This window comes from Embiotoca jacksoni, unplaced genomic scaffold, assembly GCF_022577435.1.
Source record: "Embiotoca jacksoni isolate LCO1_2020_lvr unplaced genomic scaffold, fEmbJac1.0.p SCAF_13, whole genome shotgun sequence".
Classification (NCBI taxonomy): domain Eukaryota; kingdom Metazoa; phylum Chordata; class Actinopteri; family Embiotocidae; genus Embiotoca; species Embiotoca jacksoni.
The window spans coordinates 4,897,818-4,915,733 of record NW_027185263.1 but is presented as its reverse complement, the minus strand read 5'-3'; positions in this window follow the sequence as shown (position 1 = coordinate 4,915,733).

The window sequence follows — 17,916 nt, the reverse complement described above, 5'->3', positions numbered from 1 at the left end:
AATATACTAAATGCTGCCACTGAATTCAACATAAATAGGCTACATTTCGATAGCAGTGTGTTTAGAATTAAGAATACTGAGATACCCATAAATACTTTACAACCCTACTTGTCTGGATAGTAGTATTGCAAACATACAAACCATGCAGAAATCTGCAGCTTGATGTTTTTAGATTTTGGCCTGTACGTGCCTAAAAATGCATGTCATCGACAAATACATTGACAATTCATTTGCAAATACAGCTGAAAGGGAACTATAGGACATATTTTTCATGTAAAAGATGACATTCCCAGTACGGGCCCTTTAAAATATATAGATGTTTCTCTTGCAGAAAGCAGAAAATGGGAAAACGTTACATTTTCCAATCTTTTAGAGTACTTACGGTAATGTTATCCATGCAACCCGTCACGTTTACAGTTCGGGATTTCCAGGGCTTGTTCTCTGAGAGGACAGAAAGACCATCTGGAGGGGAAGAAAAAAAAAAGACTTTACATGGTTTCTCAATTATCTGCTGTTCTTGAAGTTTCTGTGTGTCTGTTTCTGTGCTCTCCCTGTCTCTGATGTCTGTGTATATCATCTGCAAGACGGACCAATGGGAGAAAAGACCACCATAAATACAAACGTAATTAGAACTAGACTATATATATATATATATATATATATATATATACATATAATTCAAACTGGATTATAAGGCGAGAAATAATGCCTTTGCTGTGGTAGAGCAATCTACTGTAACACGTGGAAGGCTGAGTGCTGAGCCACATCTGATGAAACACTCCCCGTGATTGCACAAAGCACTTACATTTACTCTACAATGAATAGGATGCTGGGTTTTTTTGTGGTTTTTTTTTTAGCTTGTAATATGTAATAAAAGTACAGTTTAGCAAAAGCAAGTTCACTTTTGAAAATAGCTCTTTTCAGGGAGTAATTAAAGGTTATTAGATACTGTTGATATAATCACTGTTTAATTAGACTTTTCACGTGTGGTATTTCAATTTACACATAGGCTACATATACGACGAAGGCCTAACAGATACGTTAATTTGATATCTGATTAATTCATAGATTTACGTTGCCAGAAATGTTGTGCATGACATTTGTCATGGAGTTACACCAGCAGGTGTCACTCTGGATCAATGCAAAAATTTACCTCCCATAACCTTTGAACACAAATGCGTAATATCAATTTAATATACAGAGCAACGTTGGAGGAGGATGGGAATTATTAAAATTAGTTTCACAGAAAAACAAACATTGTAAGATAAAGTGTAAACTTAAAACTTTGTTAATCTAAATTGTATTCTGTGTTTTTATCTGTGCCATTAAGTTTATCTTTCAAAATGTAAAGTTGCCATCTCTCTCCATGTGATCCATGCCCTATTTTTTTTTTTACTCAGGGCTTAAATGTTCCTGCTCCATCTCCTCCACATCATGAGTCATCATTGCTCGGGAGGTGGGGCAAGTTTTATTTAATGAAAGGAGCTGACAGCACAGCTACAGTGGTGAAAGAAGTATTCCGTTGTTTTACATAGTTAAATAAGCCAATACCACACAGTGAAAGTAAGTAAAAGTCCTTTACTGACAACCTTACTTAGAATAATGTCTTACCAGCACAATGTATTTAAATTATGAAATATAAAAGTAGGCCTATCACATTGTGCAGAAATGTTCCATGTCATGTCTAAGTTCCAAAAAACAGCCCTACTTTCAGCTTTTTGATGATGTGTTTTCCAGCTAATCCAAGAGGGTTTTAAAATAGCGTATTTATTTCAAGGAGGATAATTTTCTCAAACCATGAAGGAACATTTAATCCTTCAGTTTATAACAAAAATTCATATTAAAAATGACTAAATTTGGAGATGGTTTCCACTAGACAGAAACAGTATGAAAATGTCTAATCTAGAAAGTAAAGCGGCCAAAAAACATGTAGTGGAGTAGAAAGAACAATATTTTTCTCTGAGATGTAATGGGGAAAAAAAGTATATAGTTCCGTAAAATAGAGATACTGGGGTTTACTACAAATACCTAGAATGTGTACTTTGTTACAATCTACCACTGCACAGCTAATATGTTCTACATATACAAGTATGCCAGTGTATAGTTTAGTTCTAAAGTTTCACATAATCCTTTTTTTTAATCAAGATATTTCTGGCTTGAATTTACATTATATAGTATAACCAAATACATACACCATGCTGTGTATTAGTCTGACAAATGGAGGAATAGATGAATAGATGAAAATAGAGGAATTTAAAAAAAATTCCCCTCGGGGATTAATAAAGTAAATACCTACCTACCTACCTACCTAGATGATGTAAGTACATACTGTAATACGTTCTGCTCCATAGCATAAAAAAAAAAGATACTAAATAACTATAAAAAAAAAAAACAACAACTGGTCGTTAAAAAAGGATCATGTGTGATTGGTGAGACTTATTGGAGGATGTCTAAAATAAACACGAAGGGCCCTTTGTTTTCCAAGAAAGAGGTATCATTTTTCACAGTAACAAGAAATAATACAGCTGCACAGTTCACCAATGTCCACCAGGTGGCAGCTGTATTCAACAGATAAAAAGCAAACCTGCTTTCACTGCCTTAAACCCCATCCATAAGCATTACTAATGTGTGCAGACCATCAGTGACTCTCATAAATCCTAATGACAAGTACTAATGACAGTAATGCTTCACAGTTTTTTACAGCTCGGGAAGTTGGGAACAAAAGATCAAAAAAACTTTCTTTGTTCTATTTTTTTTTTTTTGGTGAATCGCTGAAAAATGTTACTTCTTTGGGCAAGATTAATTACTTATTAGTTGAGCCATCACAACCAGAATAAAAATATAACCTGTGACCAGATCTCATAAGCCTAGCTTTGTTTTAGAGTCACAACCTTTAAGGTTTGGGAAGGCCAGAATCTAGTAATAGAGTAAGAAGAGCCCCACAAACTGTTTTCATGTTGTTTATGCTTTGGCCAACAGGTGTCACTCTTTGCCCACTACCCATTTCACACTGTGAGGCTTTTATAATACACTGCATGTTATCTCTGTCTCACATCATCTGTTATATTTTTCGATAAAATACTGATGAAACAGCTTATCTGTTTGTTTGTAGCATATTCACATTTGGAGCAAGAATTATTTCCCATAAATACCACAATAATACAACATGAATCCAGTCATAAATCTGTTGACAGGGCTTCACTCTGCTGACCTACACACAAAGGTATTTTGCCTGCTATGGTTCAACGACAAATCTGAAACCATCAGGTAATTTTCACACGGAAAGCTTTGTGCTATAAAAAGGACTGTGAAACTGTGATTGGGTGATTGCACGAAGAGAACTGAATGTCTGGCATGTCACACATCCTGACACAGAAACCCATCAGTGTGCAGTAAACACATAGCAAAGCCAGCTTAAGGAATATGTCACTCCTCCTTGATATATGCTCTCTGAGACATTGTTTTGTGAAAGTGACGTCAGTGCACTAAATATGTTTTCTGGCTCCATCTGGAATCAGCAGCATCATCTTTTCGAGTGTCACATAATGACAAAATGACTGCAGAAAACCAAGCATCTTCTTCCACCTATTCATTTAGTTGAGGTTAAGATTTTCCAGATGTTTCAAGTGCTTCCTTAGGTTATACCTCATCCTGTACTTGGCTCAGGCTGGTAATCTGCGCAGTGGAAAGGTCACAAGGTCAAAGATGCTCCTTTGTTTTGCAGAGATGATTTAGGGAGGCCACACACATGGAGAGACACATGTAGCACACGTGGATGTGACTTGTTACGTATGCCTTCCCTCTGGTGCACTATCGTTTGCTTGTGTGCGAGCCCGAGTGATTGAAAGTGGACACACATGGAGCAAGTTTTGGGTTTCAGGCGCTTTAATCAAACCTAATCAGCTGAGTTCCCGAACTCGACAGGGACGCCGGCCTGGTGGGAGTTTAAACAATACTGTAAGACGTAGAGAAAACAATTCAGTGTGTGTGTGTCTGGTCCGGTGACTCCAACCAGGTAATGAAGCAGAAAAAAAAGACATTGAAAGCACAAAGGAGGGATCATGCAGTCTGCTGTGTGAGAGGTAGCATTCCCATGATTGTTTTTTTCCTGTCTGTGTTTCAGTTCTAACAGGTAGAGGCACATATTTTTGTTACAGCCTCTGATGTCCTTTAAACCATTAGCAATTTCAATTCAGCACCACATTTTTGTACACACAGCATATTTTTTTGTGGTCTATGTATGTAACTCCAGCTCCCAGTAATTACTCAGGGCCGGCCACAGTACCTAAGGATTGGTTACATGAGCTGTCTGTCAGCACAGACAAAATGAACCGCCTCAGGACAGGAGATAAAGTGCTGTTCACACCACTATGATGTCAGACACTGTTTGGAGGTAATCCTTAACATTTGTTTCAGGGAGCTGGGAGTCCCAAATGGGTGGTGTTTGACACCAGATACCTTTGGAAATCACAGGAATGCATTGCAAAGTTAGCTCGTCTGGTGGGTTATTGGCAGCCTCGCTGACAGAATGTGCATCCATCCACTCTCTGTGCCCACTTATCATGTTCAGGGTCACAAGAGTCTCGACAGTTACACCCCAGACAGGTCAGAAGCTGTCAGAGGCCTGACGCACACGGGCAGACAGCCTTTCACACCGGCTTTCACAAATATGGGTAATTTAGAGTCACTTGTTCATCACACACTCTTTGGACTGAGAACAACACTCGGTACCAGTGTGTAAATGATACAAATCAAAACCACAAGCAGTTGCAAACTTTTTGATTTATAGATGGTTTTGCAGATGATAAATACACTTCATGGATTAAGCAAAACAAATCTGGGATAATACCAAATAAATATATAACCCACAATAAACATGGAAAATCTGAGAATAAAAAAAATAAAAAAATTAAAAAAAAACTTAAATCTCAAATAAACATACCAAGTTTATATTACCAAAATAAGTACAAAATAAAAGGAAACAATACAGAGAAATGGAAGTCTAGAATAATCAAGAAAAGTTGGAAATAATTACCCCAAAAAGTCAAAGAATAAGACCAGAAATAGGAGGATAAATCTTACAAATTTAAGAATTATCCTGACAATTCAGCGAGAAGACAGAAATGAAGAAATAGATTCTTCTCAACGTAAAGGGTTGTTCTTATTTTAATGCTAACTTTTCTTCTCTGTTTCTTTAAGTTTCTGCCCTTCTTGTGGTTTTATTGTGTTTACTGTACAAGCAAGTACATGTGTGTTTGTGAGTGATTGAGCGGAAGCGTATGTGTTTGCACACACCTCATTTGGCAATAGGCTCCTGTCACCAAGGTATTATCTAACCATTCAAGTTATCAGTGACTTACGGCTTCACTAATATTGACACAGCTTATTTTAGTGAAAGAACGGGCAGCTCTAGCAGATGCACAAACAGGTCACGGCCTATTATGGTTGTGAAATACAGAAGGAAGGGCGCGTGGGTTCTTGACCTGCCGAGCTTTTGCTGATCGTTTGTTTTGAAGAAACTCTGGACTTTTGTAAGCATATCCTCCCTTGAAGACGCATGTGATATGTATATAAAAGTTTTGCATTGACAGTAATAAGAAATCTGTCTGAAACTCAGGTCAAATTGTGTTTGTTCGAAAGAGTGAAAAGCAACATATTTTTACAAAGCATAAGCATTGAGAGTTTTCTGTTACTGTTTTAACCATTGCATGTCATTAAAATACAAAAATGCTTCAGTTTATATTGCCTTTATTGGTTTAGAAAGGTATAAAGCAAGTACGGTTACATCTTTAAATTAAAAAAAAATTATTTAGAAATGTGTTGGTATTTGTAATTTTAGCAGGTGACAATATACTAAGACAACATGTTTGACATGGCTTTATAGATTACGTGTAGACCTAGGCAACTATCCTCACAATCAATTATTTTTTTCTTCATGCAATAGACAGGATAAGACAGGATTGTGAAGAGCTGTGAGGGTGTCACTGTGTATCGTATTATGCAATGCGTTGTGAACTTTAACCCCCAGTCCAGAAGGTGGCAGTAATACACGTAAAAGCTGTTTGCCAACGACCGCCATGAAACAACAAAAGATAAAAGCTAAAAGAATTTTAAACCCTAGCCCCGTCAGATTTTTGTTAAACTAAGGAATAATAAGGACAGCTGGTATGAAAGTATGATGTGTTTTGAAGTGTTGTGAAAAAGCGTACAATGTGAATCTAGAGTGGAACAGACAAGGGAAATCACAGGTTTTTTTGTCATCAGCATTTGCTAACCATACTTTGAAAAAAATGTTTGTTGCTTGCCCCTAATATTTTTATTTGCCTACGTAAAACAGAAAAGTCTAAAATAGATTATGTCTGTGACTTCAGCTTTGAGAGAATTTTCTCTTGAAGCTCTGCAGATATAGAGTTTTCTGTCCAGGATCACTGACAAGGTCACCACAATCTATACATCATGTGTTATGATCTGACGATACTGAAACCAACACACCCTTCTCTGCAAGAACTGGCCCCCGAGTTAATTTATCACACAAACAAAACAACCGTCGCTCGAGGAGGACCAAGCGAGTACATGAACCTTTACAAACACAACTCTGGAGGTTGTGTCTCTGGAGACGCTCTTGGTCCACTGGGGACTGTGGTGGTCGTGGACTTCATGCCGCACAAGGACTGCGAACCCTCCTCCTGTCTGCTGTTTCAGTGGTTCCCACAGCAATAAAAAATCCAAATGAGAAAGGCAGATTAACAGATGCTGGCTGGCTGAGTCCTTCACTTCCCCTCTTCTACTGGTATAGTGAGCAATGGTTGATGTGCCATGACACAGTTGGCTGTGTTGCTTCACTCATGTTTGAGCATGTACCCGCGCATTATTAATGTGTTTAGTTCAATTTTTTCGTCAAAAATGGCCACACATGTTTCTTTTATTGTTTCATAATGTGAGAAGAGTGAAGTCCGGTGAGAGCCTCTCTGTGATTCAAGACAACTAAACCTGACTCACAGATTGGCAGTCAAAAGGGTCCGAAGGAAGGAGGTCAAATCGTCTTCACTGTGTAAATTATGAGCTCACTAAATCCACACAAACATAGTTTTGTGTGACCTTGGGTTTGCAGCGCTGGCCGCTGGCTGTCAAATTACACTGACGTCCAGACCACTTTGTTCTCATTTGGAAATGGTGGTTGACTCGTAACAGCACAGGGAGGCATAGAAAAATACACTCCCTTAGACATGTGCTGAAGCAATCAAGGAGCAGAAGGAGGATGGCAACCCTTCAAAGAGGACCTTAGACAGAGAGCAAGCATGCAGGTCTTCTTTGCATGTCATACAGAATTCGATCACTTCAGTCCCAAAAACCACATGCATCTTAAAACCACAGCCGGTTCAAGGAAGTCAGGCAGATTTCTGGAGATTGACAGTAAAAACAGAAAAATCCTTTCTGCCAATCAGATATCTCTCTGTGTATTCAATCAGTTGTATTCTCTGCACGTTCTACTTATCTAATTCTGTAGATCTAAATTCTTCAAAACAAAACTAAAAATATTATGTGTTTCTGAAGTCCTGTGTTTTTTTTTTCCTGGCAAGGATTAAAAACATATTCAGAACAGACACGATGTCCCAGACATCCGCAGAACCATCTGAGGTAGCTAACAAAATAAACCCACATTTGTGCACCTGTAACTGAATTAGGGTTTCAAGGTAGAGGGAGTGGAGATTCAATTATGTGATTACGTTTCACCAGAGGCCTGTAATGGGCCCACAGTGCCCCAGTTGTTGAAGTTCAGCTCCTGACCGGTTTCCTAAATATACTCAGCCTGTGTGGGCCGTAATTGTTATTAAGTATGAAGCACTTTTGCGATTAACGTATTCTGGAAAACATCCTTGGGAAATAATTTGGACTTGATTTCAGTTTGAGAAGTTTAATCTTTACTGGGGACTGTTGCAACAAAAACAAGTTGCTACTCTTAGCAGGTGTGGATTAACCACGAAAAGCAATCTCAGCTGACTATGACTAGCAAAATGCTAACCTATTTGATCAAAAGTGAAATTTAACCACTGCTGAATCCTATAATCTATTTATACAATATTGAAGTGCAAATACCATCACAATAAACTGATCACATTGAAATAATTTAACCTAAAAACAATCCATCTGTGGTCTTAAATTTAAGTTTTGTGACATCCAGATGGGGCTTGGTGTGGGATTAGGTCACAAATTCAGATAAAAAGTTTTTTTTTAAATTGCACAACCTGATAACTTCCTGGTCATGGAAAATATTAGATTTATTCAGCTTGATTTTATTTCCATCTTTAAGTATGCTGTAGTGATTACATGTTACAAAAAGGGACATATAAATCCTTACAGCATTAATGAAGTTAGATTTTTATTGACATCTTTTAAATCCAGCACCGATTGTCTGTTCTGTTGTTCCACCATGAAAATATCATTAATAAAAGTTGTGTGAATGTCTCTGTATGGCCTCGCTTTCCCACTCCGCCAGGCACTTTTGTTTGAGATGTAAATCAATCGAACCCTAAATCCATGCCATAAAAAGTTTGTCTCACAGAGGGATAAACTTGATGATGGTCCATGACAGGGGTATGCAGCATAAAAGGGAAGCAACACGCGATAGTCTGGAAGTCATTATGCAAAGGAGGTTTAACTCTCCCTTCTTTTAGCCTCCCTACAGCCACTGAAGTCCCTGAAGCCCCCAGAAGGTTGTAAACAGGTTCTAAGAGCATTCTTCAGGGCTGTCTCAGAAATATTCAGTTACCCTCAACAATACACACACAAACACACATCCTGCAGACATGTAAAGCGCACACACACACACACATACATACACACACACACACACACACACACACACACACACACACACACACACACACACACTTTCTCAAAGTGCATCATTGAAGTGTCATGTGAGCACACAACTGGTAAAAGTGAAAAGATAAGGCAATGGAGCCAGTCTGTTTTTCATTGGATGCTGTTGTGTTAAAAACCTGAATGGTTTTAGTTGTATTGTTCACACAATACTTGCGGCCTAAAAACACATTTTCTTGCATGATGACAGGAAGGTTTAAGATGGTCAATGTTCCAATATGGAATATTCCAACCCACTTTATGGAAAACACTTCTGATAGAGAAGTTGGAGAATTTTTACTGCACATAATAATAATTTATCTATTTTCAAATCACACGGAATTTCAGATTTCTGGGCTGAGACGATATGTTCATCTCTTGATCCGATTCTATCACAATAGTTGGGTGCCAATTCAATAGATATATTGCAATTTTTAAACATCGGCCATTCCACAACTTTTGCAAATTGATATTACAATTTATTAGCTTCACTTTTTTAACACTAGACCTAGGGGAAAAGATGAATCATACACTTCTAGAGACTATATTATGACTCATCATTGCTACAAACCCCCTGGCTCTCCCTTAAAGCAATGCAAGTCGCTACTTCCAGTCAACAAATGGCCGAATTACATCAATTTGCTGTTAGCACTTAGCAAAAAGTTGAACCGTTTCTGGTCAGGATTTATTTACTGTTACAGACGACTTGTGGCCACTGTTTAAACAAACTACCAGCTCTCTAGTTGATGTTATTTCGATGTTAACAATCTAACTGGTTAGCTCACAGCCTAACTGTAATCTGCTAGTTTATAGCTGCCATCTTAATAGAAAAAAAAAATAGATTAAATATGGATTCAGGAATCAATTATTTAAAATCCCGGGACATTAATGAATCAAAGGTTTCCATCGCTCATAAATGTGGAGTCAAAATGAAGACTGTGCAACTGTGCCTGGTGGAAATCATTTCATCAGTCTTCACAACAACCAGTCAAGCCAACGATTCATTTTAATGTGTGTTTGACATCTTTCGCTGTCTTGGTGAAAGAAAACACCAGCAGTAGTTAAGTGTCCAAACTGTGGCCTGGTGTAGTTCAGCTAATGCTTTAGGTGCAAAGAGAAGAAGGCAGGTAAACAACCTTTCAAGAAAAAAAAAGAAATTAAACAAAAGCCAGACACTGGGTAATTTCCTGAGAGTGTGTAAGTGGGTGGCTGTAGATGTTTGTGTGAGTGGGTGGGGGATCATATGAATGTGTGTGTGTGTGTGTGTGTGTGTGTGTGTGTGTGTGTGCGTCCTTCTTTCTCACAACAGCAGTTTGACATTCCTGTACAGGGCTAGACTAAAGTATTTAAAGGGATAAATGGAGAAACTGATGAGGACAACAGGAAGGATAGGAGATTGTTTATGGCATCATATTCATAAAAACGTTTTAGTTTTTTTCATTTTTGTCTCCCAAAACCTCACAAGTGCTTTCTTGTTTCTTTTTAACGTGTGTTTGGTCTGGATGTGTTTTGAATAAGAAGCCAAAACTTCTCATCTAAACAGGAACTCCCTCTGTGTTTTTAACTGGGCTGTTTGTTTGTGTGTGTGTGTGTGTGTGTGTATGTGTGTGTGTGTGTGTGTGTGTGTGTGGTGAAGGTGGGTGTTTAAAAGCGGCTGCTGACCAGTAGCTGTAATTCATCCCATATTCCACCAGTGCTCAGAAAAGCAACACTGTGACCTTATGATTTGGATGCTGCCCCTGTTAAACTGAGGACTGTGTATATGTTGAAATCAAAGTTATTTAGGAGTCTTGTGGGAAATGTTTCAGCCAGCAGGACCAAAAAAGGTTAAACTGGAGTTCAGTGATAGACTGTAACTCACACAGATAGATACTCATAACTAGCAATAACCATTTTGAAGTTTATGCTGTTTTCTGTGTGGCTGTAGCACAAATTCGAAGTAACTTACATTGTATTGTGAAACACAGAATACACCTGAATGACTTCACTCATTAACTCAGAGAACTACTTTCCTGTCAAATGTCTACTGGACCCAGATACATACATTGTATTTCCTCTTAAAGCAATTTATTGTACATACTGACTTATATTTGTCGTCAGTGTTTAGATTCATTGAGGTAATGCGTATTGCTTATAGATAAACCCATTCACTCCCAAAGTATAATTATTTTGTCCATAAAATTTCACTCTGATCTCTTTATGTCCAGTTTTTACACCGATTTAACTAATATGTGAAAATGTAATCACCTTGGCTACCTGACAAACTACAGAAAATATTTAACTTTCAACTAAAACTTCAAGGCTCAACACAGAGTTTCAATCCACTCAATATTTCCCCAAAACCTCCGGCTTTTAAACCGAGTCTGAAGATAATTCTCTTTCAATTTAGAAATTCAAATTTAAAGGAAAAGACAGTGTAGTTTTAATTAATGAAAATCTCCACAACTAAATCATCACTGTCTTAAATGAGGAAGTACTTTAGGTAAGTGATCATTGTTGTTATGGAAGTGCCTCAGGAAAAACACAAAGCATGTGTGTGTGTGGACAAAAGTCTCGTCCGCGTGAAGCTCACTCCTCCCTACAGGTCTCATTGTTAAGTCTCTGAGATAATTGCTTGTCTCAAATTCAGGACCAGACTTGTCCAACAAAACCCTCAATGCCGACGTCTCGCATTGTATTTTGTGTATATCTGAAGTGCAGGCATGTGTATGTGTGTGCATTTTCCTTATGTGTTGGTGGTCATGTGGCTACAGGTAGTTGAAAAGTACCGTTGTTGTGTTAAAATCAGACTCTCCCGTAGTTAAGTTAAGAGAAAGTGCTCAGTTTGCTAGATAAAAAACATTAACTTATATGGTCATAAAAGGAGACTTAATAAGGGAGTTTGGCTCAGATTTTCAAAAATTCAGGGTCTGTTTAGGTCACAGGGAGTCAGACTCATGTCACACTGTTAATGACGGATATGTTTGATTTCTGAGACACTGGCTCAAAGTTACTGTTTCCCAAATGCTAAATGGTAACGCTTCATTTCTCAAAACATTCTTGCCAAATCCGAGACAAATAAATATCCTAAAAGTAGCCCATATTTGGCCAGAGCAGAGGTGACACAGTCTCAGCACACAGCAGTGCATTCACATCGAACGGTTTGAAATGAACTCGGACACAATCACACTTTAGAGCCTTCCCCTCTGGTTTATGATGCGTGCAATCTTTTAGCAGTGCTTCACAACACCTGTTCCACCCGTGAGGCCTTGGAGATTGTCCATGTTAAAAGTCTACAGTTTTACAGGCAAACGAGGATCCCTGGTTTACAGTACAAAGCTTAAAAAAGAGCTTTGTAACATTCCCATAATCAACAAAGAAGTTTCCAATTACTTCCCACAATTAACAGAGAGAGAGATCACAGAGCTTTGAGCTTATAAAATCCCTTAAGACCCATTTATTACTGTGGACTGCAGGAACACAGCTACTGTTAAGTTCCTTACGCAATGATTTCTGGAAGAAATGTGAAAACAGCAATAAAAATTTAAGTAAAAATCCTTCATTCATAGTTTTACTCACCAAAATTAAACAAATAAAACATCTGTATGGCTTCATTATGTGAGAAGTAAGTCGGAAAATACTTTTTATTGTGGTTTTTGGATATAAACAAGCCCTACAAGTATTAGCAGACCTAATCCTTCATATGTAACATGCATCTGTATTATATTTGTTTCAACCAATATTACTACAGTGTTCAAAGTTAAACAAAGCAGTGGCCCATATTTCCTTTTGAAATATATTAGAGTAAAATCATCAAGTTCCACAAATGTCCTGTGATGCTTTCCACATGCTGGTATGTGTTAACCACCTCATGATTTGTTTCATAAATATCACATCAATTTCTGAAACATGTACTTCCACTAAATACATCTAAGACCGGTTTGGACCAGACAAAAGAAGTTGTTCTTGTATTTATTGAAATGCAAACTTTCTATTACGATTAATGCAACAAAACATTGTAATGTTGCAATGATATATGTTTGTTTATTAGACCATTTGATAATTATTTTGATTACATGTATTCGTGTTTTAGCTTTAGACTGTGTAATAAATCAAAATCACGTTGTATGTGTGTTATATTTACATTATATGTGTTTGTATACTCCAGGTATCAATATTAGACAGTATACCAAATGTGGAGGGAGGCAGTTACAGTGGCAGGCGTGCCAGCTGGCATCAGTGCTGGTGGCTGTCAGCTCCGCCTGTCCTATTGGACAACCGTAAACACAAACAAAGAAGTGAATGTGCTGAGCTCAGTTGTCAACAGCCGGGTATGTGTACACGTGGGAAACATTTGTATCTTTCCCAGGTCAGAAAAATCCAGCACAGGACAAAGGGTGCATTGTTACAGTGTTGATCTGGTGGAGGGGCATGTGGTAATTAATTAAATCTGAATTGAGATCAGATGATTCTAAAACCAAACGCCAGGCCTGAAACATAATTTCTCTTCATTTCTCTTTATCTCCACCAACAGGGGTTCAGTTCCTTGTATTAATTTGATTTACTTTCAGATTTTTATTTCCTGAGGCATGAACCTTCCACACGGAACCTCAACTAAATTCAGTCATTTGTTGTAGCAGATAAAATATGATATCAAGATACAAAAGTGACATCAGCTGTGTGTACTCTCATACCTTAATGCCATTTGAGGATGACCATTATATTCTTAACTGTGTACCATCCAGCTCCTTTTAACTGTTTATGTTTAGGTACTGGTATCACTTGGTTAAGGATAGGAAAAGATCATGGTCTAATTTATTACAGACAAAGTCTGCAGGGACTCAAGAAAAATGGGAATTATTATGGTAGTTAAGATTTAACCAAACCCACAATCTTTTTTTCTGACCTTAATAAAAGCACTCTTGTTGTCTAGAGCTGAACACAGATGTGAATCTGGGACTCTTTGTACCCACCATCCAACCTGACCATAAAAGCACAATATTCACTTGAAAATAAAAAAAAATGTTGCCTGCAAATACAAACCAAATTTAGGAGAAAAGGTCGGCTACATTCAGCCCAGACCAAGTCCCTCCAGAAGATAAGGTGAGCTAAGATAACTCGAGTCAAACCATCAGTGTAAAAACTCAATTGCAGATACTTGTTTTCTGTGTGAGAGCTGATATCGCTCCGGAATCTTTGGCAGCTGGTTAAGAGATCTGTTGTGTTAAATTGCCTAAATAAAAACAAATCACACAAAGACTTTTGGCACAGTAAATACAACAATAATGTGCAGCGTAGCTCATGTCATGTCTCTGTTTGATTTGTTTTTATCTCATCATTCTAAATCTTACATATATAATATATCCATTCTGGTCCCAGGCAAACTGGAAGCCTATATTAGCATTTATTGTAATTGGAGATTTGTTCCAAGCAGATGTCTCACACATTAAAAGTGAAAATTGACATTCATCAGTCTAAAGACACTATTCAATCAGCCTCTTGACAATTCGTTTACTTTACATACTGCCCACTTAAATTCCAATTGCCAGCCCTCTTGCTGTGGGCCAGTCCACAGATTACTCTCGTTATAGGACATTGATTGTTTACAAGTGGTTATAGCACTGCCTGAGAACTGCTTTCAAACCCTATTCACAGCATCAGATTGGCTGTGGGGCTCGGTGGCATTTAGGGTTTTTGTTCGTGACACTGGAGGAAGTCATCTATAGCTCGTTTAGGTTTTTCAGTGGATGGCTCAGTTGGAAAAGTTTGATGGTTCATTATGGAGAGCTTAATTAGATACGCTTGATGTGGGAGAGAGTGAGTCCTATAAAGAAACAGGAAAACCAGGGAAAATAACACAGAAGAAGTTAAAAGTTTCCCTAAAGTATAATAATCTGTCTTCTTGTTTATTTTAAAGTCTTAAGAATGAGGAATAGAAAGTTTTTTCCTCATTTGAATTTCCCTTTGTCTGTGCCTTCCAAAGTTCTTACGAATCATGAAATATAAATGAGTTCCAACATTTATTTTTTACCATGATTTATGGTTGGGTTCAGGCACAAACACTACTTGGTTAAGGTAAGGGAAAGCTCATGGGTTACTTATTTGTTAAGGCTCGGGGACCGTTGTTGTCATGGTTACAGTAACAACCAATTGCGTAAAGCAGGGGAACAACACCGGTTGGTAGAGTTGAAACAGAAAAAGGAAAGCACAGTGGTTTGCCGTTGTATCGCCATAAAAATGTCCCACCACTTGCTCCTTTGCAGTCAACAGACAAGGTTGTTGCACTACATGATTTTACTGGCGCTGCCTTGTGAAGTTCTTATTCGAAGAAACCGTGGACATAATCAGGTGGGAGGCAGCATCATGTCTTTCAACACGGCACTGGTCATTAAACTGCAAATACCTCCAGGTCATAGTTCGGCATCGTAGTTTGGGCTCTATATTCAACCACATCTGACCTCCGACTCTTCTCTATTTTCTAAACTCCCGTTCAATTTCTTTTATGAAAAATGTAAGCATGTTGTACTCATGGTGAATCAGTCTAATGTCTTCAAACCGGTCTGGCACATCTCTGAACAGGAATTTTGAGCCCCTGATGGGATGTGATACATAGCAAAAGCTAGAGAACACGTGTTTCCACATATTGTCCATATTCACGCTCTCATGCTTTTATGACAAGCCTGTGTCTGGAAAATGTTATTCTTTAGCCATGTTGTAGGAAAAATCTTTTAACCGAGCTTAATGAGCAGATCCAGTTCCTGCTGTTCCATACGCCTATGGTTGTTTTACAGTTTCAGGTAATGTGTAACCTTTTGTGACTTGTGCCCAATGTGCCCAGTTAATACTATAATAATGCAAAGCAATTATCTTCAGTTTTTCAGTCAGACGTCAGTTGCTGGGTACAAAAATTAAACACGACAGAATATAAATCACTTTATATTAAAGAATCAAACACTGCAAATGTAATATTTTGTAAAACATGATCAAATTATAGTATTTTATTGTTTAACTTAAGGGTGGTTTGTCTAACTTTGGCTTTCATTTCACTATGCTGCCTTAACAGTAAGTGAATATATCATTCTTGATTCTCATATTAATGGACCATACTTAAAGATCCATTCACATCTGTTTGTTATTCCAACAGCAGTGATGCTGCAGCACCACATTAAATATTCATTGCTAGCATCTGGTCAGTGTGCATGCGTGTGGCCTGGACATGTAGCCCATCTGATGATGGATAACCGTATAATGTAGGGTTTTTATTCGTTTACCAATTTTCTAGCCAGCGTGGCAAACTTAAACCGCAACACTAATGCAGCATTTACTTTGGTCTGAAAATGACTGATGTATGACATAAAAAAAAAGTTTCATTTTACTGTATGTCCATCTTGCATTACCTAGTTTACAGAAACATTTTAGCCACAGTTTGAACATATTTGTACGCTCCACACCAGATTAACCTTTGGCAGTTTGACTTGAAACATTCAGGGATTAGCAATTAGTTGTTGCGTCATAAATGTGAAAGAAGGGCGACACACACTCTTACAATCACATCAACTTGCTGATGTTGAGTGTGTAACTCTGCAGCATTCTTATGAGATAGCTTGGGGCTGCGGTGGTCTCATGTTATGAAATCATCTGTTTTTCATTTCTGACTCTGCAATATTGCAACCACATGAATTAAGCTTCATGCTTTCCCTACAACTATTTGCTTCCCCGTGGGGCGTTCCAGGCATAGCACTGTTTGTGGAACCATTGTTTCCAGCCTGTGTCATTACAACGAAATAACCATTTTCAATGCTGGGGACAGAAAGCTACCAAATGTTGTGTGTGCTGGAAAACTGTCCAAAGACATTTTTCTTCTCTGTTAATGCAGCAAAACTGTTTTCAATCTGGAGCTACATCTGCTTTTAGATCTGCCTACGGCAGATATCTCTAAATTCGGTACATCAAATGGGATTCTGGAATTAAGATAATACATGTACGTTTTTAATTAAAAACTTTACTTGACCTGCATTAACCGAGTTTTGGCCCCTTGCAAGCAACACAAGAAACACATGTTACAAAATACTGGCATATAATTAGGTTAAATGTTTATTTGGAATCAGTTTTTCACCTGACAAAATCCAATATTTGTTGTCATGTTTGCTCCGTTTTTGGTCTCCCCCAGCTCCTGAGGGACATATTTGTCTCCTTAGCAGCTAAAACCTCCACTCCACTGAGACACCTGACATTACTGCAGCTTTAACTGCAGCTTCTTCGTAGAATGTAGCTTCTCCGGTCTTTGATTTATCGAGTGTGTGTGAAAAGGTGTGCACCAGTTTGGAAGATGTTAAGGACCTCTGGACCAATACAAAAATGTCAAAATCTCACGGCATTCAGAGAGTAAATGTATTGGACATTACTGGATATTGCCTGATAACATTAATAATCATTAGTCTCTGTGCTGGCTGCAACTTGTGAGGGTGCTTTGTACTCAAGGTGTGCGCAGATGACTTCATTCTCAGAGACAGCAGAGAGAAAACCAGACAGAGCGCAGACAGCTCATGATTACAACATCACATGTCTTACCTGCTTCCCCTTCAAAGTTTTTCTTGGCAATGTAACACAAAATCAGAGAGTAAATAGATTTGCAGTGATTTAAAAGGACCTCTTAGGCTCTGACGAGGGTATTTGGAAAGATGACCGTCTGGGGAAAAAGAACAGAGACATGGGAGCTCTCTGTAGTTTGACTCGGGTTTATTGCGAACGGGCTTTGAAGAAGATGTCAACCTGGTGATCTGCTCAATAAATCTTCAACGCAGACCACAGCCCTCTTAATCGTCCTTGTTCTTTGGTTAGTCATCCTTTGATGTGGCCTGGGTAGCAGGTAAAAGAGCGGTCTGTAAAAACAGTTTGGTGACACCTTTGGAAGCATGAATATCGGCTTTGTTTTCGTGCCCATACAACGGTCTGTATGGACATGCTGTTTTCATCTCTCTGAAATGTATTTTGAGCTCAGACGTAAGCAATGTTGAGATAATGATGACAAAAGAAAGTGTGGGAGTTCTTGTAACAGTCGAACAATTGAAGAAC